Source organism: Miniopterus natalensis, chromosome 8 (genome assembly GCF_054644295.1).
Source record: "Miniopterus natalensis isolate mMinNat1 chromosome 8, mMinNat1.hap1, whole genome shotgun sequence".
Classification (NCBI taxonomy): Eukaryota; Metazoa; Chordata; class Mammalia; order Chiroptera; family Miniopteridae; genus Miniopterus; species Miniopterus natalensis.
In genome coordinates, this window is record NC_142088.1 from 66,817,672 (window position 1) to 66,843,048 (window position 25,377).

Here is a 25,377-nt window from a genome sequence, read left to right on the forward strand (position 1 = left end):
TGTGTGTGTGTGTATGTGTGTGTGTGTGTGTTGTGAGTGTAAGGCAGGTAGAGCCTGGGTGAAGTAACAGAGAGGCGACCTGGGTTAATAGTTTCAAATGGGTTATGTCCCATTACTCAATGTCAAATCTTATGAGCAAAAATATAAAACAGTTGAATCATAAAGTACTTTTTTGTCCTGGCCAGTACCTATGTCTCTTTCTTCAAATCGTACCTCCTGAACTGAAGTGAAAGATACTTGAGGTCCCTTGACACCTCTGAAATATTGAATGCCTGGGAAGTACCTTGCTATGATAGAACTCCAGGAAAAAAAGCCACAAAATATAGCTAAGAAAGAATAACTAATGTCCTAGCAATCAATAGAATCTAAGTTTGGGAAAAATAACTATAATATGAATAAATTCTCCTTTTTCCCCAAATGAATTATTCTCACATCCTTTCAGAATAAATAAAAATTAGATAAGGAGTTCAAAACCCTTACAACATTGAAAAGCCTGGTATACCTAGAGGGCTAAATTCTATATTCTGAAATAACTTTTTCTTTAACTTTAACTAGAGCATAATCTCATTAAATGGCATAATGCAAAAGTGAACATAAAAGTTGTACAAGAGAAATGTTAAAACACTTTCAGAAGAAATGAATGTTTATCGCTATAGTCTTTGATTCTCCTCTCATTTTCTACTTAGATTCTGTTTAAATGTATTACTACACATCACCCCAAGCCAGCCTAGTAATTTCTTATAAAATTCTCCCACTCAAAGTTTACAAAGATTTGACAATGGCTTATAGGTATTTTAAAGATACTTATTCCTGATTGTTTTCAATGTTTAAACTTGAAAAGAATAAAATAGAGGCATCTACACAACTATAAGCACAAATACTTCAAATCAGCTTCAATAGGTAATTTTAAATGAATCCATGTATTTAACATCATTTGACCAGGGTACTTCTTTTCCCCATATATCTCTGCATCAGTTATGCAAATTTTTCCAACTATATGTGGCAGAAGTTTTTAATATTGCTACATGCTTAGGCATGATCTACTTATGCTTATTGATTTCTTAGTGGTAGTAGCTACTTAACTGTCCAAAAGTGAAAGTTTGATTGACTATGAAGAACTTAGATGAGCAGGATCATTTAGAGGAAAAATAAATAGCATGCTGTGCTAGTTTGCTCAGGCTGTCATAACAAAATATCTCAGTCTGGGTGGGTAAACAACAGAAATTTGTTTTCTCACAGTTCTAGAGGCTGAAAGTTCATGATCAAGGTGTCAGCAGGGTTGGCTTCTTCTGAAGGCCCATCTCCTTGGCTTGAAGAAGTCCCCTTTTCACTGTATCATATGGTCTTTCCTCTGTGCTTGCTCCTTCCTGGTGCCACTTTGTGTGTTCAGTCTCCTCTTATAGGGGTACCAGTCACATTGCATTAGAGTTCATTCTAAATGTATCATTTTAACTAATTACTCCCTTAAAGTCTTTATCTCCAAATACGGTCACGCTCTAAAGTGCTGAAGGCTAGGACTTCAACATATGAATACGGGAGAGGTACAATTCAGCCCATAACACATGCCAAGTTACTGCAACTGCAGCATTTCTTAAATTCAGATAATACTTTGTAACTTGCTTCTATGCACAGTTAGAATTTCAGGTAAATAATTGCTTGGGCATTATTGTACTGACTTGACCACTTACAGAATCCATCGGTATCTAGCTCACATTCTTAAACAAATCAGTTTACTGATCTGAGCAGATTTTTAAAACAGCTAATAGGTACAACATAATTATATTACTTCCAAGTAAGCAATGTAATGTAACCACAAATCTGGCAAAATGAGGGACATGGTAATAGTCACTAGTGAAAAGTCTAAGCTCAACTCATTCATTAATCTATTTTTTAATCCATTTACTTTTAAAGGGAGAACACATCCTGTGCCAGGGCTGATGGATTCAAGGAGAATTAAAGCACAGCTTGCTTTCAAGAGTGTCAGAATCTAGTGGAGGCAGTTATGTAAGCAGAGACTTACTGGATCAGTGTTATAGGTATTTAAGAATAGCAATGATGGACAAAGGAGGCAGAGATCAGAAAAGGCTCACGGAACAGGTGGCAAAGGGACTGAGGTTTGAATGAACAGAAAACCACTGAATTCCAGGAGAAAAGTACATAGTTCCAGGTTTCTATTCTGTTCTTGCCCATTACCCACTTCTTAGGGACTTACTATCCCCCCACAACTGTCTACAAATAATGCCACCTAATGCCATCTCCTAGCATCACCACCACAGCCATGCCGTGTACCCATCCTTACAGCTCACTTTATTTCCTCTTTGTCTTTCCACCTGTTTTGATGCTGCATAATTTACTGATACGCTTTTCTTCCTGCAAATCACTTGCCTTGTGCAAAACATGAGCAGCAAAGCAGCAGCCAGAAACTTGTCACCACCTGTTGCTTCACATGCATTAATTCAACAATTCCTGATTAACTGATTGCTCTTTACGTGTCCTTTCTGTAACAGAGGGACTTGATAGAAAAGTGGTGCAGTTTAATGAGCCAAGCTTTGGACCAGAGAGACCGAGATTTGAGCAATAACATCCCCCCTTTTTTTATTTTCTGACCTTGAGCAAATAATTCAAATTTGCTTAGCCTCAGCTTCCTCCTTAGTAATAAATAAGATGGGGACAAGAAACTCTACCTGGTTGTTAACACATGAAAGCAGCAGAACACAGCAGGGGCCCCTGACTAGTAGATGCATTATCGCTTTCACATCCTGCCTCTTCTCTTCATTCCTTCCATCCTGCCCTGACTGACCTATTTCAACATCTATTCCTTCTAAGGTCAACATCCACTCCCCTGCTGAACTCCACTGTCTAGAAAATTAGTGATAACCTTCCTCAAGCCTAGCGGATCGATCCACATCACTTCCCTGAAGGCACGCCGTGAAAATGCACCTATTATTCCCTGCCTTCAACACAAGTGCTGGGTCTCAGCAAACTGTGTGCCCCTGACCAGTGGCTGTCTAAAAAGTTAAAACGTATCCTTGCCCTTTTTCTCAGATACATTACCCCAAACACAACTCTTCTTTGTACTCCTAATGCATTCCTGGGCAAAACTCTCCACAATTTTATTCTACTCAAACATAGGCCCTATTTAATTCTTATATAGAGATCAGTTTTTCTCAGCCCTGTTTGCATATTAAAATCATCTGAGGATCTTAAAATGCACTGATGCTAGAGTTCAATACAAATTCAATTAAGTCAGTGTGTGGGGGGATGAGGTCCAGTATTATTTTTTTAAAAGCTAGCCTGCTAATTTTAATGTGAAGTCAGGGCTGAGAACCTGTGAGTAGAAACTGGCTACAAATGATTGTATGTTTGGAGCTTTAAACACTTTCATTTATATTTGTTGTTTTTCCTCCATTAATTAAGTTGTTGAACATAAAGTCCATTTTTGTCCAGGTCCTAGGTGCATGCCCTTAGGCAAGTCATCTAGGTTGAATGGCCTCCAACCTCCCAAGGTAGTGCTGAGAATTAAATGGGTGTCACTGTAAGAGGATGATACAGAGCAGTCAGCAGCTGCTTCAAAATCAGCCACTAAAAATAAAATGTCCTGTCTCCCAAATCATCGCCCCCCTTTAAAAAATAGAAAGGAATACGAAAGACATGCAGATAAAAAGTGCAAAAGGAGAATCTTTGCTGAAAATGTCAACTACTTTCTTTGGCAGAATGCGCACAGATTTGTGTTGTCAGTGGACTTGCTATCAATGTGCAGAAGCATGCTGACAACGGCTTACTGCTGACATCATTCCGAACACAACGATAAATAATGTATCAGAAGAGCAAGCAGGCTCTGAATGAATGCAAACAACTGTACAATAAATGCACAGCTGTTGCAGAATCACTACCCTGGGATTTAAGACACACATGATGTTAAAAGCGAAAATATTTAAATTCAAAGGTAGAGCTGCCCAGGACTCTAGAACCTTTACATATGAAGTCATATCTATACAATTGAACTTGGAAGAAAAGGGATTCCAAATGCAGAGTAATGTTCAAAATCATCCAAAACCATAACTTTGTCGAGGCTCCCATCCTCTACGGTACCAAAACCAAACAAACAAATAAATAAATAATCACCTAATTAAAAATGGAACAGGCATGAAAAGAGTGGGTTTAACCATCCATTTTCTTAATTTCCTGAAAACATCGCTAGCCAGGGGTCAATCATTACTTAAATTTTTTCCAGTGACAATAAAATTAGATCTTCCTTATATTGACTAAAAAGATTTCTTATAAATTCCATTCACTTGTGGTAGGGGAATCTTTGGAGTTGTCTGGGGTCTCTTTGGGGCCATACCCCATACATACTTAACACATGTTCTAGATGGCAGAATTTAAATGTCTAAAGACAAATTTTTCAATCCCCAAGAATCTTCTCTAAAAAACTACAGTCCTTCCCTTGTCACTGACACTCTATTCAGCAATGAAACTGGCAATAGGAAAGTGGTATTGGTGGCATCCTGCTCTCTTCCTTCCGTGGGATTTTGACGATGGCAGGATCTGGACCCAGTCAACAAAGAGAGGGGTATAGATAGAAGTCACTCTTCTTTCAGATCATTCACTTGAGGTGCACCCTGCCACTCTAGCCTCTCACAGTCATTGACATTATACACAGAGCCAGTATTCCATGGTGGTGAAGGGGTTTGTCATGCTTTATTGATGTTCCCTGACTCCAGTTTTTGTTAAGCACTTGCACAGTCTTATAAACACCAATGTGTTATAGTGATTTTTTTTCTTCTGGCAAATCTGCTAAAATTCTCTGTGAAATCACTAACTCATGAGCTATGGAAAATACTACATATCACAGCTCACACTTTTCAAGTGTAACTTAATACTGTTAGTTGATTCTTGATTTCCTGATATATTCCATGTAGATAAGATGCCAGAACAAAGCCACATGATACTAAATAAATATGTGTATGTAAATATATTATATATATATATTTTAAAAGAAAATGTCTCTCATTTGTCTGTTCTAATAAAAATAACTTAATCCTGCCTTGCTACCTTTAAGTATACAGACATACATGTTTTTCTCCTTTCAGTTGTACATATCTTTGTGCATTTTAAAACTTTCTGAATGGCCTATGTGTAAATTTTTGTTTTTATAAACCTGAAATTATATAAATATTAATGTGTGTCAAAAATCTGTTCCATACAGCTGTGGTAGCAAGCAAAGAGGTGAATAACTTTTGAAATTATATAAAATATGCTAATAATTTGTATTAAGAATTAGTATCACTATACAGAAAAAAAAAAATGAAACGAAAATGTCTCATTTTAAATGGTTTTCCTTTAACAAAAACATCAACTATAGACTGTGAATTAGAATTTCTCAAAAGGAGTAATTATTTAACCTTAGATCTCAATCACACATAGACAAATAAACAGCAGGAAAGTGGAAATGCAAAAGGTGGCTAATAAAAATTCACAGCTTATATTTCACCACAGAAAACACTGAAACCTGAAGATCTCAAGGCCAAGAGAAAATATCATGCCCCGTGGTTCTCCTGACCATTACTGGGTGTTTTCTACTGTAAGACAAGAAGGGAAAACTAATTCTCTTTTATCTCTTCATTACGAGTATGGTATATTCATATCTTAAGTTTATTTTGAGGAATGTTGAAGCAACTTTTTTAAAATTGATTTTCTTTTAAAAAATGAAGTGTCAACTTTGACCTAACAGATTTGAATGTTATGTGCACGGTGCCCCCAGGTGCCATGCAAGCTGCCTTTTACATAGAAGCCCCAGGGGACCCAACAACACACCTCCTGCCTGGGTGCCATTCCAATATCATCGCGCCACCAATGTTGGAAGCGTTCGATGTTATTTCGCCTGCAGCTCCAAACTGCTCCTTTTCCCTGGAGATTGTCTATGGTTATCTTTCTCTCACACACTCATATTTCTCACTGAAAGGCCTTCAGTGTGTGTTAAAAACTACACCTGGCGCCCGGCCGGGCGTGGCTCAGCGGTTGAGCGTCGACCTGGGATCCAGGCAATTGGGGTTCGATTCCTGGTCAGGGCACATGCCCGGGTTGCGGGCTTGATCAATGACTCTCTCATCATTGATGTTTCTATCTCTCTCTTTCCCTCTCCTTTCCCCTCTCTGAAATCAATAAAAAGATATATTAAAAAACAAAAACAAAACAAAAAAAACTACACCTGGCAAGGAAAAGGCTGTCTCTGAGGGCATGTGCTATATAGGAGCATATCTCCACAGTCTGGACAGCAAAGTTAATGCAAAGGTGTGTGTAATGATAGACTTTTCAAAGGTCCTGTTCAAATGTTTTATTCTAATGAACAGAAATTTAAAATGAGAAATACAGTGCACTACGCTCTATTTTCTGAAGTTCAAAGATACTACTTTTAACACAAACCTCTTACTCTTCACTGATGTGCTTTAACGTCCCAACTTTATTACCAGTCATCTAAGTTCTTAAGTGAACTAAGCAATCCTCATAGCTCTAATAAGTTATACTTTTTACTATTAACAAATTATTTTCCTTATCTCATATCACAATGAAAAAGAAAGATGAAGTTTTGGGCTAGAACCAGGTCTAGTCCACATGTGAATTCATTAATTAACAAATAAATAAAATTAGATATTATTTTTCACTTTACCATTGAGAACTAGAAAAATATACCCTTTTAAAATCCTAATTATCTTTTTTTGCTCCTTTACATTCATCTTAATGCTAAAAAACAGAACAATTCTTATTTTCCTAGCCAGTAAAGAACAAATACAAAGTAGCTTTGTTTCAGGCATTTGAAATATCAATGAGGATGACAGGAGTTCTTGTTTTACTCACTACTCAGTGCTTGGTATGTTAGGTCAGTGAATTCCTTATTTAAGAATTACAATTAGAGAATTCTGGAAAGAATTATCTTTCTAGAGCACAAAGTAAACTTAGAAAAAACAGTGGGGAAAACTCTAATTATTTAAAAAAGCGAGTTTACATCAAACTTCTGCTTCTGGCTATAATGGAATAGCTTAACACACACCAACAAACCCACTGAGAACAAACTTAAAAAAACAAATATAACACTGTCTTGATTGATCTATTATCTATCATCTATCTATCTATCTATCTATCTATCTATCTATCTATCTATCTATCTATCTATCTATCTATCATCTATCTATCTATCTATCTATCATCTATCATCTATCTATCTATCTATCTATCTATCTATCTATCTATCTATCTATCTATCTATCTATCATCTATCTATCTATCATCTATCTATCTATCATCTATCTATCTATCTATCATCTATCTATCTATCTATCTATCTATCTATCATCTATCTATCTATCTATCTATCATCTATCTATCTATCTATCTATCATCTATCTATCATCTATCATCTATCATCTATCTATATCTATCTATCTATCATCTATCTATCTATCTATCTATCTATCTATCTATCTATCATCTATCTATCTATCATCTATCTATCTATCTATCATCTATCTATCATCTATCTATCTATCTATCATCATCTATCATCTATCTATCATCTATCTATCTATCTATCTATCATCTATCTATCTATCTATCTATCTATCTATCTATCTATCTATCTATCTATCTATCTATCTATCATCATCATCTATCTATCACAGTAGGTGAGCTGCTGAGTCAAATAGGAATCTGGAGGTCAAGATTCCAGAAAGATGGAATCACAGAGACTTGGCTCAACTCTGCAGTCTCTATGTCTTTAGAGCATTTTTCACTTTTCGATGTGAACCTGGGCCAAATTCATGGGCCATAAACTTAAGAAACCCTGTGAAACCTGTATTGGTTTCTTAGGGTTGCCATAACAAATTACTATAAACGTGGTGCTTAAACCAACAGAAACATATTCTCTCACAGTTCTGAAGACCAGAAGCCCCAAATCAAGGTGCCAGCAGGCTGCCCTCTCTACAGAAGCTCTGGGGAGGATCTGTTCCTTGATTCTTGCAGCTACTGGTAGCATTCAGCATTCCTGCCTGTGGTCACACAACCCCCTGCGTGTCTTTTTACATGGGCTGCTCCTCTGCCTTCTCCTTGTCTTCCCTGGGTGTCTCCCCTCCCCCTGCCCCTCCCCCTCCCCTCCCCTCCCCTCCCCTCCCCTCCCCTCCCCTCCCCTCCCCTCCCCTCCCCTTCCCTCTCCCTTTCCCCTTCTTTTTTTTTTTTTATATATATATCTTTATTGATTTCAGAGAGAGGAAAAGAGGGGGAGAGAGAGATAGAAACATCAATGATGAGAGAGTCATTGATCGAGCCCGCAACTGGGCATGTGCCCTGACCAGGAATCAAACCCCGATCACCTGATACCAGGTCGATGTTCAACCGCTGAGCCACGCCCGGCCGGGCTCCCCTTCTTTTATAAGAATACTTGGGATGGCATTTAGGGCCCACCTGAGATAACCCAGGATTATATCTTCATCTCAAGATCCTTAACTTAACCACATCCCAAAACACCCTTTACAAATAAAGCACCGTTCACCGGTTTCAAGGGATCCAATGTCGACATCTTTCGGGGAAACAGCCTACCACGCAGCTCAAGGAAAACAGTAAAAACAGCAGCACACATGAGTTCACTCAAAAAAGCAGAATCCTTAAAAGAAAATTTTAAAAATTGGTTACTTAGGAATTAAAAAAAAAATCCTTTCTTCAAAAGACAGCATTATGAAAGTGAAATCGTGCAATTCATAACGAAGAAAAATACTGTATGAAACAAAAACTGCCATATCCAGAATATATGGAGAACCAAGTCCTCTCAGAGACTAGCATGAAGAAAGCAGAACAATGCGGAAAGGCTCACGCAGGAACTTCTTGAAAAAGATAGGAAATGGGCTCAGCCTCTTTAGTTACCAGGGAAATGCAAATTAAACCACAAATGAGACACTGCCACTTTCCCACCTGAACACCTAAAGAGAAAAGACCAGCAGCACCAAAACTGACAAGGGCGTGGAGGACCCAGGCCTGTGCCCACCGACGCCGGGGCCTTCACTGGCGCGGCCCCCCAGGGGAACTGCAGCAGCTGCCATCGCGACTCTGCGCTGGGGCTTGATGAGGCCGACATACAGGGAAACGGCCGTCACAACAGAGCCAATAAATAAATAAATCCCTCACAGTTAAACAACGGATGGCTATTGAGTAATGAGAGAATGAACGACACAAACAGTTACGATCATTTTCAACATGGACAAATCCTAGAAACATAACGTCGAGGGAAAATAGGTTATTTCTACATAAAGTTCAAAAACAGACTATAATGTTATAAGTCAAAACAAGAATTACCTTGGACAGTATGTGTAACTGGGACTGGGGACATGGAGGGATTCGGGACTTAGGAATGTCCTACTTCTTAATATGGGTACTGGGTTCATGTATGATTATGCTTTTAAAATTCATCCAGAAAACACCATGATTTACAATGATTTCTATGTGTGGATTATACTTTATAAAAAATTTACTTTATAAATAAACAGGGGGAGGATTTGAGATCTTGCTCCCAGACATGTGTCCTCATTCTGACTCAAATAAACGCTTATAAAAATAAATAAATAAATATATAAACAGGATAAGCCCATTTAAAAATGAGTCCTTGATAAACCAAGAAAGAAATAAAAATGCAGAGAAAGGTCTAAAACAACTGGAACACCCGATTTAAAGTATTTACATAAATTTAATGTATATAATGCCACAATAACATATGTTCAGATAGAGATTTAAATCAAAGCTGATGATTTAGCCCTGGCCCATGTGGCTCAGTGGTTAGAGCATTGGCCCCACACACAGAAGGGTCCTGGGTTCAATTCCCAGTCAAGGGCACGTACGTGGGTTGCAGGTTCGACCCCTCCCCCCAGGAGGGGCACATTCCAGAGGCAACCAATCAATGTGTCTCTCTCACATCAATTTCTCTCTCTCTCTCTCTAAAAAAAATCAATGGAAAAAGTATCCTCAGGTAAGGATTAACAACAACAACAAAACACAAATGAACAAAAAAACCCTGATGATTTAGTTCTCCTACGAAGTCAACAAGCAGCTACAGAACATCTATCAACCCCAGAGGGGGTGGGGATGACTAAAGTATATAAAAATATACACGAAGAAAAAGGCACTTCTATACTCTTGAATAATTAATTGCATCACGGAGGAAGATCTATATGTCTGATACATCTCAGGGAGAAGGCAGTGCTGCAGATGTAAGGGTTTAAGTAAAGGGAAAATCATTAAAGGCTGAAGAATATTCCAGTTTCCCATGCTCCTTGCAGAGTTAAAAGGACATAATTATGTGAAGATTCTGCAACAGTCTAGTCAGATTCTGAGGTATTTCTTTGCAAACCTCAGTTGTGTCTCTAGAAATATTTGGCCACCAGCATTGTTTTCTCATTAATCATTCTAGCCACCTGGTCTTTGGAAAATATTTTGCACTAACTTCATATTTTTCATCTTCTCTATTAAAACTTACTTCCAAGTAAAGTTCAAAAGTGTAATGCAAGGTTCTTATATTTGCATATTTCCTTTAGTTAAGCAGAAAATAAATAAGAGTTTTTTAAAAATTTGAGATAGGGAAATAAATCATCCTGACTTATCAAAAGCAAAGATGAAATATGTTCTATTTATTCTGAAAATCATTTTAGGCATATTCATCACAGCATGGTTTTTTCTCCTCTACACGAAATGAGTATTGGAATTAGCTCTCACAATCTTTTCAGGATGATCATCACTAAAACCAAGTATGCAAAATCCTTGAGAATCAACTGAAAGGAATTGGTTAAAATGTCTGCATTTCAATACATGACAAATATAAACATATTTATATGTATATATGAAAATATTTTTAAAATATGTTAATCATGTTGTTAGTTACTGGGACTGGAGGGAGGGGAGTGAATGGAGAAGGGGCTTGAAGAAGGGAAACGTCTGTGTTTACTTTATATAAATCTTTAAGTAATTATAATGTGCATAAATATGTATATTGCATATTCTTAAATTATAAAAAACTAGGCATATCATATTCTCTTTCAATAAGAAGAATGAAAATAAAACCCTCATAAAAGCCTTGCTCTTAAAACACATTCACCTTTGCCAGTGAAGAGCTACACCTAGAAGGCTACGGGGTACAAGTCAAGTGCAGGCTGGGAGGGCGCAGCCGCTATTTACTCGGTTGCACCGTGGGCCGCCCAGGGCTGTGCTGGGGATGCTGGGGAGCTCTGCTCTGCCCGCTGGTGGAAAGGGGAGCCCTAACGTCATCCACTCTTTCTCCCTCCCCGCTTAAATAAAAGTAAGCCTTAATAGTTTCTTGAACAGATATCAAAAACAATATTTTTCCAAACAAAATACAACAACAGTAACAACAAATTCCTAAGACTCCTCCTTGAGCGTCTGTGTCCCCAGTGTCCCCTGGGGCCCTCAGTCCCTCCTCCCTTCCCGCTCCCCATCTTTCAGTCAGTCCTGTGGTCTTCCTCGGCTTTGGCTTAACCAGCAATTCGGAGTCTCTGAAAGGATGTGATAGGAAGCTGTTGGTTCGCAGTTAATACTTTTAACCCTATCAGAAGAGTTCGCTCACTAACTTACTGTGTCCTAAAGCCTTGCTGACTGCTTATTTGCTGAACCAGGCAGTATACAGGTAAAGAAAGGAGACGATCTCCCAAGTTCTGTGATTATAACACATGCCAGGAATTTACATGCAAGATGGGAACTCCTAACTGCTTTGAAATGAGCACGTGGCCCTGGCTGCTGTGGCTCAGTTGGTTGAGCGCCGTCCTGTGCACGGAACGCTCGGCGCTTCTATTCCTGGTCGGGGCCCAGGCCCAGGTTGCTGGTTTGGCCCCCGGTTGGCGTGTGTACAGGAGGCAACTGACGGATGTTTTTCTCTCACATCGATGTTTCTTTCCCTCCTTCTCCCTTCCTCTCTCTCTAAAATAAATAAAAGCATATTAAAAAATAATAATAAAATAAAATTAGCATGTAGCTTCGTAATGTATTTTGTGTATTCTTTCTCTTCCTAGAATTTTAATTTTATTTTTATTAAATTTATGGGGGTGACATTGGTTAATAAAATTATATAGGTTTCAGGTGCATAATTCTATAATACATCATCTGTATACTATATTGGGCATTCACCGCATTAAGTCAAGTCTCCTTCCTTCACCAGTTATCCCCTCTTTACCCCTTCTACCTCCACACAACCCCTTTTCCCCCTGGTAATCACCATACTGTTGTATGAGTTTTTTCTTATTGTTAACTTCAAATAGATAATGCAAATCCAGGACATTCAAATTCTCCTACTCAAAGATCTTAGGTGAAACCATGATGATATTCCCCCAGAGGTATCCTAATACAGTATTCAAATAATAAGGGTAAAAGAATAATGGTAAGGTCATTTAAATTCCTAGTCTAGAAAACAAAAATAAATATGTCTTCCAAAAGATCTTTCATGTATGACTGCTCACTTACTAATATATCTCAGAGTAAAGGTTTCTGTTGAGGGTACAACTCTTTAATGAGAATCTGCAGAAATCAGGAGTTAATCAGGATACACATTCCCATTTATACATATAGGGCTCCTACCCCCAGCCCTTTTATAAACACATTTTGACCACTCAAAGAGCATGTATGGAGTGGAGGGAGAGAGAGGCATTATCTAGTCATGACTCAGATGGTTGAAAAGTAGCACCTGAAACCCTGAGCCTCTTCTTCAGAAGGTTAAGTGGTTGAAGTCGCAGCCGAATCATCTTGTGGGTGCAGCTTCTAAGAGCTTGGGAGGAACAGGAGAAAAGGGGACTCTTTTCCATTTACTCTCAGTAAGCAGACTTTAGCTAAATATAAGTCATTCCTCTCTAAGAGCCTTCGTCTACTTTTGAGAGGTTTAGGGACAACTGTGCAGGTTACACCATTGAAAAATTGTAAAGAGAAAATACACCTCATATTTTCCCTTTGAAACTGGGGGAGAGGGTCAGTCAGTGGACAGAGGAAGCCCAGAGGCAGAAAAGAAATGAGCATAAGAGAGATTCACTCATCCCATTAATTTCTGTACCCATAAGACCTCTGAAGAATTTCTGACAGTGAAGACTCATTAGTACTTCCGCTTCACTTTTGTGCCCTTTGGTTAAAAAAAAAAAGTAATGAAAAGTAGGAACTGAATAATTGAAGAGCAGGGAAGCAGAAAGATGGAGTATAAACAGAGGCATGAAGGATATACTTGCTTCTCCTTGGAAATAAAAACTGAACTCACCACCCTTCCCCCACACCCACAGCTTGCATCACCTGGCATGTGCCCACAAGCGTGCACAGTGGTGTTGAACAGGAAACGGCATGCAGGTTATATGACTGGTACGGGATTCAACTGGCTGACAGAGACCACTTGACTTGGTCTTCGTTCATTAATACATGGGAATTCACGCCGAAGGGAATCACGCATTTTCAGCTTTCATGTAATAAACTTCCTGAAGAAATGCTGATGTCAGTTGCTTTCTTTATGTAGATGCACCTATATAGTTCTCCTGGATGTTGGAATGGCATTTGCTCTGAGGCCTTGATTCTCTAATGGGTTCAATAAAATCAGTTAATTTTCAGTTTCTAGCTTATGGAAATGAAGATTTTCAAGCTCTTTACATGTTGGAATTGAAGCCAAAAGTCTCTATATACATGTTTATCTCTCCCTCTCTCTCTCATACTGAAGGCCATGGTTTCATACTGATATTGCCAAATCTATATTATGGGGCTAATTCCATGACTTTTCTTCTCCAGACTTGAAAATCACTTCCGCAAGAGAAAAACCTGGCTCACAGAATGAAGTAAAGAGTAGTTTCAGAATTGCTAGCCCATGCCTCTGTAAAGAAAATTTTTTATTAGAGAATTTTAGTTCAATATTTCTTTAGAGGTTTTTAGTGTTTGTTGGTTTGTTGTCCTTTGATCAAGACCATATGATTCAAATACTGTAAGACCTCCCTTAAAGTCCTCGATAGGTTCTGTGGCTTTAAGCATAACTTTTAACAAAACCAATTTTACCATAGGCTAATTGACATAAACAAGTTCTTACAGCATCTCATCAGCATTATAACAAAATGCCATTGAGCAAAACAATGCAGTGGACCTGCTGTACTCTGTTTAAAAGTTACTGGAGTCAGTTCTTCCCCGGACCCCACTTCACTGCGACTATGTTTAATCATTTTAAGTGCAGTTCGGTTCATTTATTTCCATTCATTTTTGCCTTAGCTCCACTTCCCCCTTTCCCTGTAAACTTTATTTCTTTTCTACTCTTTTTCTTTTCGAATATGTGAAACATTAACAAGGTTCTAAAACTCAGGCCTATAAAAAGGTACAGTCACAAAAGGGTCATTCTCTACCAACACCATCCCTAACTCTTTCTATCTTTTCCACTCAATTCCTACCCACGCAATGTAAGTAACTAGTCTTCATCTCGAGGTTTTCTTTCTGTGTTTCTAATGTTTCTTATACAAAGGGTAGCACAGTATAGTAACTTTTGGCACTTTGCAGCTTTCATTTAACAATATTTCCTTGAAATCTGTCTCCATCAGTTCATGAACTATTCCTCACTCAGGCTTTTTTTACACCTCTATGTCACTATAAAGTGTAGATGTATCAGAGTCTATTCCCTACTCTCCATTCAATGCCTCTACTATGTATGGCCATTTAGATTACTACCAGTATTTTTCAATCACAAATAATGCCACAGTGAGTAACTTTGTGCATATATTTTTTTGTACTGTGGGAGGAACATTTTCTAAATAAATGCCTTTAAGTGGGAATTCCAAATCAAAATGTAAAAGCACACATAATTTCAACAGATATTTACAAATTTCACTTCTTAAGGGTCCTACCAATTTTTATTCTATCCAGCAATATGCAGGGCTGCCTGCTTCCCCACAGTTTCACCCTCAGAGTGTGTTGTTAAAACTGTTAAATTATGCCATTCCCATAGGTGATAAATCATACCTCAGTGTAGTTTCCCTTAGAACCATCATGAATAAAAATGAATGAACTTTCATACATCTGAAGGTCATTATATATGCAAATTGTTAGTTCATGCTTTTACAAAAATTTACATTTGCTTTCTTACTTTTTACCCTCATTTTAAAAGAATTCTTTATATAGTAGGAATGTTAACCTTTTAGCTATTATAAACAAAATAAGTCACTGAAGAAATAACACTTCAATCAGAAGGGTAGTTTTCAAACATCACAAAAAACTATACAAACAAATTTGAAAACCGAAATGAAATGTATAATATTACCAACATTGACCTCATTAAAAACAGAAAACTCCCATGTCTTGGGTATTGCAAATAATACTGCAAAGAACAGAGGGGTCCATATATTTTTATAACTGTTTTCAAATTTGGGGGGTATACACCTCAGAAGAGAGATTGCTGGGCCATAGGTAGCTCTATCCTTAACCTGCTGAGGAACTGCAGTGCTGTTTTCCACAGAGGCTGCACCAGTTTACGCTTCCCCTAGCCTGGCCCTGCCTGGGAACCCCACAGGGACTCCCCAGTTCACGGGGCGACGCTCACCGCGGAGGCACACCGGCTGGGACGAAGGTTCTATCTTTTCCACATCCTCCCAAACACTTGTCATTTCTTGTCTTATTAATAACAGCCATTCTGACAGGCGTGAGGTGTATCTCACTGTGGTTTTGATCTGCATTTCCTTTATAGCTAGAGAACTGGAACATCTTTTCACAAATACGTTGACTGTCTGTATGTCTTCTTGAGAAAATGGTCTGTTTGGATCCGCTGCCCATTTTTTATTGTATTGTTTGTTTGCTTTGTTGTTGAATTGTATGTGTTTTTTATATCTTTTATTGGATAGTGCCCTTCAACTGTAATTGAATAAAGATGATGAGGTATCTATATTTAATAGAGTACTACTCAGACATAAAAAATGATGAAATAGCCCGGCCGGGCATGGCTCAGCCGTTGAGCACCAACCTAAGATCCAGGCGATTGGGGTTCGATTCCCGGTCAGGGCACATGCCTGGGTTGTGGGCTCGATCCCCAGTGGGGGGCGTGCAGGAGGCAGCCGATCAATGACTCTCTTATCATTGATGTTTCTATCTCTCTCTTTCCCTCTCCTTTCCTCTCTCTGAAATCAATAAAGATATATTAAAAAATAAAAAGATGAAATATTGTCATTTGCCACATGAATGGGTCTTAAGAGTATCATGCTAAGTAAAATAAGTCAGATGAAGAAAGAACAAGACCCATATGATTTTACTCATCTGTGGGATATAAACAGAAAGCAACGAGTGAACAAACAAAACGAACAAACAAACAAAAACTCATGGACACAGACAACAATATGGTGGTTACCAGAGGTGAAGGGAGGGTAGGGGAGGGAAAAGAGAGTAAGGGGGTCAAACATACGGTTACAGAAGGAAACTAGCGCACGGTGCAATGGACAGATGATATATAGCTGTACCCTTGAAATTATTAACGTTATTAACGTTATTAACCAATGTTACCCTCATAAATTTAAAAAATAAACTTAGACAAATTTCCCCAGAATAAATACTGAAAGCAATCGTCCAATTACACACTACCAGGCCTATATAGTTTCACAGGGGAATTCTTTCAAACTTCAAAGATCAGATAGCACTCATGCTCTATAAATTGTTACAGAATACAGTATTGAGAACTAAACTAATAAAGACTATTTGAAGTGATACAGAATATAAAACATGTTTAAGTGTTAATGCAAACATTCTAAATAATATATGAGTGAATAGAATCCAATGCCATATCAAGAAAATAATACACCATGGCCAAGTGGGATTTATCCAAGGAAAGCAAGGCTGGTTCAACATTAAGGAATCCATTTATGTAATACACCATTTGACAAAATTCTACATGCATTTCCAATTTAAAAAAACATACAAGAGTATAGAAATTGATGGATACACTCTTAAAATTTACATTAGTCCTAAAGCCAGTGTCTTTCTTAATGAGAAGACAGTAACAGTATCTCCACTAAGATTAGGTAAAAGCAAGATTTCCTACTGTATCTATCACTATTCATCATGTAATAACCAATGCATTCAAACAAGGGAAATTAATTTTTGAATAGAATTTAAATAAAAAGAAATGAAACAATATTTATGTGGGGATGACATAATTTTATGCTTGGAAAACCCTGGAGGATAATGGTACCATTAACTCAAATAATAAAAGAATTCAATAAAGTAACAAGCTATAAAATTAACCGAGATCAATTGTCTTCAATTACACATATAATAACTAATTAGAAGATAATGAGAAAAAAAAAAACCACCATTTATAACAGCAACAAAAGTATGAAATATTTAGGGATAATTTTAACAAGAAATGTACAAAACCCATGTAAGGGAAATATTACAACACTTGAAAGACATAAATGTTGATTTGAGCATAGGCAAGGATACCCTTGCTCTCTGACAGGAAGAATCAACATTATAAAGATGGAAATTCCCCTAAGTTAATTTGTAAGGTTAATGCAACCCAAATAAAGATACTAGCCTACTTCTTTCTCCCTGTGGAGTATTACACTTCCAGGACTGCCTGCTCAGATCAGACATGCACTTTTAAATCTCTTCCCAGGAGTAAAAGCTCTGAACTCAAGCACACTTTTCAACATTTTCACACATAGGATGATTTTTTTTTCTTTCCAATGGTGGATTTATGTCCATTTTAGATCTGCAGCTAGCTCCCCTGTTTTCTCTTTCCTACAGTGACCCCTCCCCCCATCCCTCAGGGACCCTCACAGTCCCTGAAGGCAGGGAATGGTGGAGATAGCTCACTGGACTTAGTGTTTATTTTTCTCCATAATGTAATTGGAAGCTCAGTTGTCTGTCTTCTAGTTATGCCGATGTTGTGGGTTTTGTGAAGTTTTATTTGCTACACTCATTAGTTCTTATTGTTTTGGGAGGAGAAGTTGGGAATATCAATTTTACATGGTCTGCATTGCCTTGGCTATTTTATCTTTACAGGAACCCTATAAAGGTGGGAATATTAACCCATTTTCCAGATGAGAAAGCTGAAGACTGAAAATTCACACTCTCATCTAATGTCAAATAACTGAAGAGGTCAGGAGTAAAAAGTACAGAGTCAGGAGTATTTCTAGGATGTTTATTTCTATGATTTGCCATCTAGGTCTAAGAAAGGGTTAATGCTTCAAGGCATGCAGATCAGAAGTCTTGTATCTATCTTCCACCCTATGGCTTCCAGCACTCATATTTATAAAGCTAACTTTCCTTAATCAGCAACTTTTTGATTCTATAGGAATCTGCTCTCCTTACAGAAAGCCCAATGCATATTATCATTGAGAGCATCGGCAAGGTGGGACACAGTACTGCCAAGAGCATCTGTTGCCATTTTTTCTTTCCAAAATCTGGGTCTCCTGCCTCAAGATACTTTCTTAGCAACAGACGCCTAGTAAAGAAAGCAGCAGAACTGGGACAAGCACCAGTTTCCCTTCTCCTGTGTCACACTGGCTCAAAGCAGAGAGGCAACTTCTCATCCCAACCTAAGCCCCACGCTTAGTTTCCATCTGAGCCCTGAGGGTGCAGCGACGGAGCAATAAGAACAGAACAATTAGAGAATTCCTGCAAAGTTCTGAAAATAAATTATAAACAAACCATAACAGGAACACAATGATATCTTTTAATATAAAAAATATATGATGGGGAGGGTGAAGTTGAGAAAGAAATCATAAATCCTGCCCTTTGTGGACAGTAGTGTTTGGCTAAATAAATACTTGCCAGGCCAATTGGTAAAGGGACCAAAGGTAGCAATATTTTTGTTTGTAAAGTTGCTTGCAGTTCTCAGGAAGAATGACATCACCTGCAGGAGTTATCACCAGCACTTCTGCAGGCTGAGCAAACCCTCACTAGGAGAGAAGTACCTCCTGGTCCCCAAGACCTTTTGCAAGGGCCATGGCACATTGTAGTGGGCAGCGTGGCTTGCGGGATGCCATCAGCAGCTGTGTGGCTATGAAATTGTGGCATCTCTCAGCCCTGGCTTAGCCCCATAAGTGGCCTGCCCCAAGGAGAGATAAAGAAATCTGCTGCCAGCTCACAGCCACAGCTGCAAGTGGGCAGCTGTCTCTCAGAGTAGCAGTGACAGCTGATGGGGCATGTGCGCCATCAACTATCCACGTGAGGGAAAAGGTGAAATTCCCTAAAAGCTGTGAAAAAAACCCTACACTTGTCAGAAATGTGATTTCCTGCTATTGTGAACTGCAACTCATTCCCTCTATGAATGAAAGTGGTAGATATGCATACAGGCTCTCACCAGCCCCGTGGAGCCTTGTCCAGTACTCAGCGCTAAAGTTGTCACTCTGACCCATGGAAGCCCAGGAAAAGATGACCAAAACCACCGTGCAATACAAAAACCAAGGCCATAAACACCTGAGGATACTTGGCCAGGTGTCATCAAAGTCAATGGGTTCAGAAAAAGGGCCGGCTCCCTTGCTACAGGCGGGCCTGGCAGAATCTTTGTCACCATGGCAATCCCACACTCCTAGCCCACCTCAGAGACAGCTCAGAGTAGATGTTATGATGCTGATTTTACATCATATGCTACCCAAACTCAGCAACTTGCTCCAGTTCTTCAAGCAATTTGAACATGAAGAATTAAAAACTGGAATAAAACAATTCATATGAACTATGACATACTAAGTTCCTGGCATGTCCCTGATTTTGAATAATACATGACATACACACTGCCTCATGTAACTCTCACCTCAAGCCTGCAGAGTTTACAAAATCCTCTCTATGTGACTGACTATGGGAAATTCTGAGGAGACAATAAGGGAAGACATTTCTGAGTCAGTCAAACCCAGAACGAGGTTTCAGTCATCTGGACCTCCCCAGCCTTAATTGTGGGCTACACCCTCCTTATTAATCAACATTTTTCCTGGCAACCTGGACTGTCTTCCACACATAGGTGACCTTATGCAAGTTGCTGGACATGATTAAGGGCTGAACTAATGATATCTAAAATACTTGCTATGATTGAGACCCTCCTATTTCATTAGAGCCTTATAATATGCTAGGCATGGCACACAATTTAGAATCACTAAGACAGTTTCTGTTTTCAAGGAACATATAAGAAAGAATGTAACATTAAATATACAGAAGAGCAATTAAGTGTAAAGCTGCATAGTAATAACTACATGTGACACGGAGAGGAGAGGAGAGAAGGAATAGTCAATTACGGCAGCATAGAGAAGGCTCCACCGAAACACAGACCATGGTGCCATGGTAGGTAGAGGAAAGGAGGCAAATGACCTGAAGACGCCAGTGAAGAGTCCTGATCGCTTGTGGATGGAGCACACTTGAACCCGAGCTCTAGAGAGCGCCGGCCTTGGATGATGCGGGCCTCGTGGTCTCCTACAGGGTGAGCCTGCAGGCACACTGAGAAAGAGCATGGCCTAGAGTGGACACCATGTTCAGTGTGGAGCGCACAGAGCCCCTGCTGGGGCTGTGTCACAGGGCCTGTTTGTATAGAGTTGTGTGTTTGTTTCAAATTTTCTGATTATTTCTCTCACAGGTTTAAGCAATAAACATGAAAATCCTTTGGTAGGGAGAAATCATGTCAAGAATTTTTGGAAAGCTCGCTGTGGTGGAAGGAGCTGGCTGCCAGGTTTCGCATGGCTGGCTGTGACTCTGCGTGACAGGCAGCAATGGGAGAAGGGGGGCTTCCTGAATGTGCTGTGCAGGAAGGTCAAGGAGGAAGATGGGGTGGGAACTAGCTGCCAAAGGGGGGAATGAGTTGAATAGAAATGGGGCTAATGCGATAGGGTTGGGCTTGGGAGAATTACAATGTGCCCACACTAACCAGGACAATTCTGAGATTGAAAAGGGGTGGCATTCATGATTATGGAAGGACACCGGGAAGAGCATACCAGAGTGAATGGTCACTCTATGCAAAGGCCTTCTTCCATCCTTCCTATGAAACTTCAGTACAATATATGTTTCTCACAAATGTGTGGGTGTGACTAATATCTTTGGGGGAGGGGGGTTAGGTCACATTCAGATTATCACACCATAGTAAACAACAGTGTAGAAAACAGAGGCAGCTCCCAAGGAGAGCAGAGGATTGGGTCACACTTGGTCAACCCTGAAAGTTAGATAACAGAAATTCCCAAAATGTCATCCCTGGGAATGCAAAGTGTCAGTATGCACATTACAAATAAGGTGTTCAATGCTCAATTTTAGGAAACTTCCAAGGAAAACTATTACGGAGGTTTCTTCAAAGATGCTCTTCTTGGAGCCCTTTCTATGGCAAGTGCCTTAGAATTTTCCAAAGAGAGATACCATATGCAGCATTTTCCACTTTTATTTAAACAAGGATACTACTTTTTCAGTTACTCATTAGGAAGCCCTGGAACTAATGTGCCATGGTACAGCATTTGGAAAATGCTCTGTTACAAAGGGATGAGTTACATTTCCAGATCTGCCCAAAATGTTCTAACTCATAAAATCAGAAACATCAAAGTAACCCTGCTTTGAAAAATGGAATATCCATTTGCTAATAAATGGAGCGGTAGAAAGAGGGCTTGGCAGGCTGCAAGGTGCCTGGATTCTCCTCTCAGCTCTACCTCTCTTTGAAAAATCAAACCCTTTTGAAACTCATTATAATGGCAGGGTTGTATTCAATGCCTAAGAGGTTTCTGGCTCATATATCTTATGAGACCTATGGTGCCATTAGGTAGATCTAGCATATCTTTCACTCATTGAACAAATAGGAGCGAAATATCTTTCACTCATTGAACCTACCATGTGTCAGGTACTGTGCTAAGTTGTAAGGATGCTCAATGAGCAATGGAACCTACCTTGCAGTGTCTAGAGCTGTTATCTTTATCCCCTGGGGATTTCCCATAGAAAGCAAATAAAGGTGTGTGTGCTTTTCAAATATAGCATAAAAATATTAGTTCTTGAATATATATACATTTTTAGGAAATGGTGCGAATGTGGGTACAGTTGAAAAAATTCAAAAATAATTAAAGTTGATTATCCAAATTGAGAAACACTGAGCTATAGGTAGAACCATGCTACAAAGGAAATATGGGCTATATGTTCTAAACAGCACAAGATATACAATAACCTACTGCAAATAAACAATAACCTACTTCTTTTACCACTGCTCAGCAACGTCTTGCAGGACTCTCATACTTTGTCAGGGGTAGTAAGAGCCCTGATTGTTACTTTCATTCATTTCAGGCCCCCCAAATCTCATCTCCAAATCTGGAACTTCTAACATCTTAAAGGCAGAGGGATCTGGAGTATGCCTGCCTCAGCTGTGCACTGGCCTGTCATATTTATTCAAGGTTATTAATGCCCTTTCGGGACAGAACTTCAGCCACAACAAAGTCATATAGAATTCAAGCACTTCCTGCCCTCTAAGCCATAAAAAGTTATTGCTGCTCTTGAGTTTCGTGTAAGCTGGCACACACGGTCTATTTGTTGGGTCAAAGTGTAGAGCACAAATCTCCTATGGAAAGGACCAGACGTTCTTCCTGACAGGCACCCACACTCTGGTTCACATGCTCACCATTCATCTTAGCCTTTCAGAAGCCACACCACCACTCCCGATGCCTGCCTCTCTCTTCACAGAGCACTTTCTGAGAGCAATGGCTGCCCAATATCAAAGATTAGGCAATGAACGACATTTCACAGTCACAATGATCACCTCAAATTTCACCTGTTAGTGAAAGAATTGGAAGATAGCTCAGGGAAGCACAGCCCATATTCTATCCTATCTCCTAAACCTCCTGGCTTTTCTACACCAAGTTTTTAAAAGGCACCTGGGATAAAACTTTTTTGGTCAGCCCTGTGTCTAGAATGTCTCCCAGACTTTCTTTTTTAATAATATTTTGAATGTGGAGAACTTGTACTTTCTAGGTAGGTTTTGCCATTCCTGGGGCTCCTTTGGGGAATACTCAAACATTTGAACATGCATCGTTTCTGCTCTCCACAATATAACTCTACAGTACTAGTTGACAAAATAAAACATAACGAAACCAAAAGCTAAAAGTTGTTCATCTCTGATTACAAATAAGTACATATAATTCAAAGGAGAGTAAAGAGCCCGGCAGGGCGTGGCTCAGCGGTTGAGCGTCGAGCTAGGATCCAGGAGACCGAGGTTAGATTCCTGGTCAGGGCACAGGCCCGGGTTGCGGGCTGCAGCCGATCAATGACTCTCTCATCATTGTTTCTATCTCTCTCTCTCCCCCTCCTTTCCTCTCTCTGAAATCAATAAAGATATGTTTAAAAAAATAAGAGAGAGAGTAAAGAACTCTTGCCAATAACTTCATTTTGGGTGCGTGAAATGAAGGCTCAGACCCCCAAATGCTTCTCATTCTCTCTAAACATATTTTGAATTAGTTTTGGTCTATTTATGCCTTACGAATGGATTTTCAGCACAGCGGGCATTCTGGTATCCTGCCTTCTGGCTTCCTGACCCCCTTTCCTCTTCTTCCCCAAGATACAGTCTAGGGAACCGGTTTTATAGGTAACTGGATATAAATATAGATATACAGATATAGTTATAAACATACACAATACAGACATAAATGGATATATTGATGTGTATTTTAGTCATATATATATATATATATATATATATATATATATATATATATATATATATAACTTAATAATAACTGTCTCAACGTGTGTTCCATGCAGAATCCCAGGATTCAGCAGCTAAAAGCCTGGAAATACGCTGGTGCAGGAGTAAGGAGACAGCAGGAGCACTTGCCTCGTGACCGCAGGCAAGCCACAGAAACATCTTTAATCTTCTCTCTCGTAAAATGAGGATAAGCTACTAATTCCTGACTACCATGCAGGGCTGTCATGAGGAGTAAAACAAAATAATGCAAGTAAAAGTAAGTGTTCTGAAAAATGTAAAGTAGTATATAAATGGAAGATGCCATTATCTCCCATCAAAACCACCAGGGAACACATGCATTTTTCATCCTTACTGCTCACCGTAAACAAATCTGAACTCTAAAAATGAAATCAGCCCAAAGTAAAATGTTATGAATGACAATGAGTCACTTTTCACAACAAACAAATTGATTTCCCAAAGATGGTCCTTCCCGTTGCATGTAAAGGCCTATATCCTTCAATGCCCAGGTCCCCTGCTGTGACATTTGGTATAATTATGGCTGATCACATAGTTGCTTGGCTCTCCTCACTGTCAGAGCCTGAGGCCACTCAGTTTCCTCCCTATTACCATAGGGATATGCCAGATTTTACAGTAAATTGTGCTGTTCCCAAGGCATTTTCTTTAATTAATTAAAAAATAAAAGTAATTCTTTTCAAGGACGTGATCTAAAGCCTAAATCTTCGGGTTTGCCTGCAACTTCTCACTCAAAAGTTGTGAATCTTTTATGATCATCATTTTTAATAAATATATCATTATTGATTTCAGAGAGAGGAAGGGAGAGGGAGAGAGACAGAGAAACCTCAATGATAAGAGAGTCATTGATGGGCTGCCTCCTGCTGGGGATCGAGCCCGAAACCCCGGCATGTGCCCTGACTGGGAATCAAATCACGATCTCCTGGATCCTAGGTCTATGCTCAACTGCTGAGCCACACCCAGCTGGGCTAATATCATAATTTTTAAGCAATGCTTTCAAACATCTAGATGGACTGAAAATTACCAGACACTCTACTTTTGCAAACAAGATCTAATTCCAGAAAAATAAAAATTGCTGCCAGATCCTCCATTAAGCCCTTAGGTTATTTCATTCAACCCTCAATACTAGCTATATTGTACCAATGTTAATTTTTGGTTCTTGATAATTAAGCTACGGTCATGTGAGATGTTAACAACAGGGGAAGTGGTGTGGGATATAAGGGAACTCTTTGCACTGTTTTTTTAACCATTCAATTTTTCTGTAAGTCTGAAATTAATTTAAAATAAAATAAAAATCTTACAAAATAGCATCCTATTCCCATGAGTCTGGACACAAAGCCTCTGAAATACTAATCATTTGTCTAAAGTCAATTATCTTTTCCATTAATTTATACCAGCAATTTATTCTAAAATATTTAAATAGCTTATTTATAAAAAATAAAAGATAGTAACTATAGGTATTATAATTATTATAGGTATTATAATAATTTTTCAGCAGTAACCAAATGCCAGGAACTTGTCTTAAGAACTTGACATAGATCCAATGAATACCTACCTTAGCTCTATGATGTGGGTACCATGCTAATTTCCATTTCACATGAGAAAACTGAGATGCCAAGGACATTAGTAACTTGCTCAAGGTCACACATCTAGCAAGTGAGAAAATGAGGCTGATAGATGAC

General features: G+C 38.9%; 1 protein-coding gene across 1 annotated transcript in view; it reads right to left on the reverse strand.

Annotated features, from left to right (window-relative positions):
- Window positions 1-25,377, reverse strand: part of THSD7B (thrombospondin type 1 domain containing 7B) — a 630,654-nt gene that overhangs the window by 362,468 nt on the left and 242,809 nt on the right. The window lies entirely within an intron of this gene.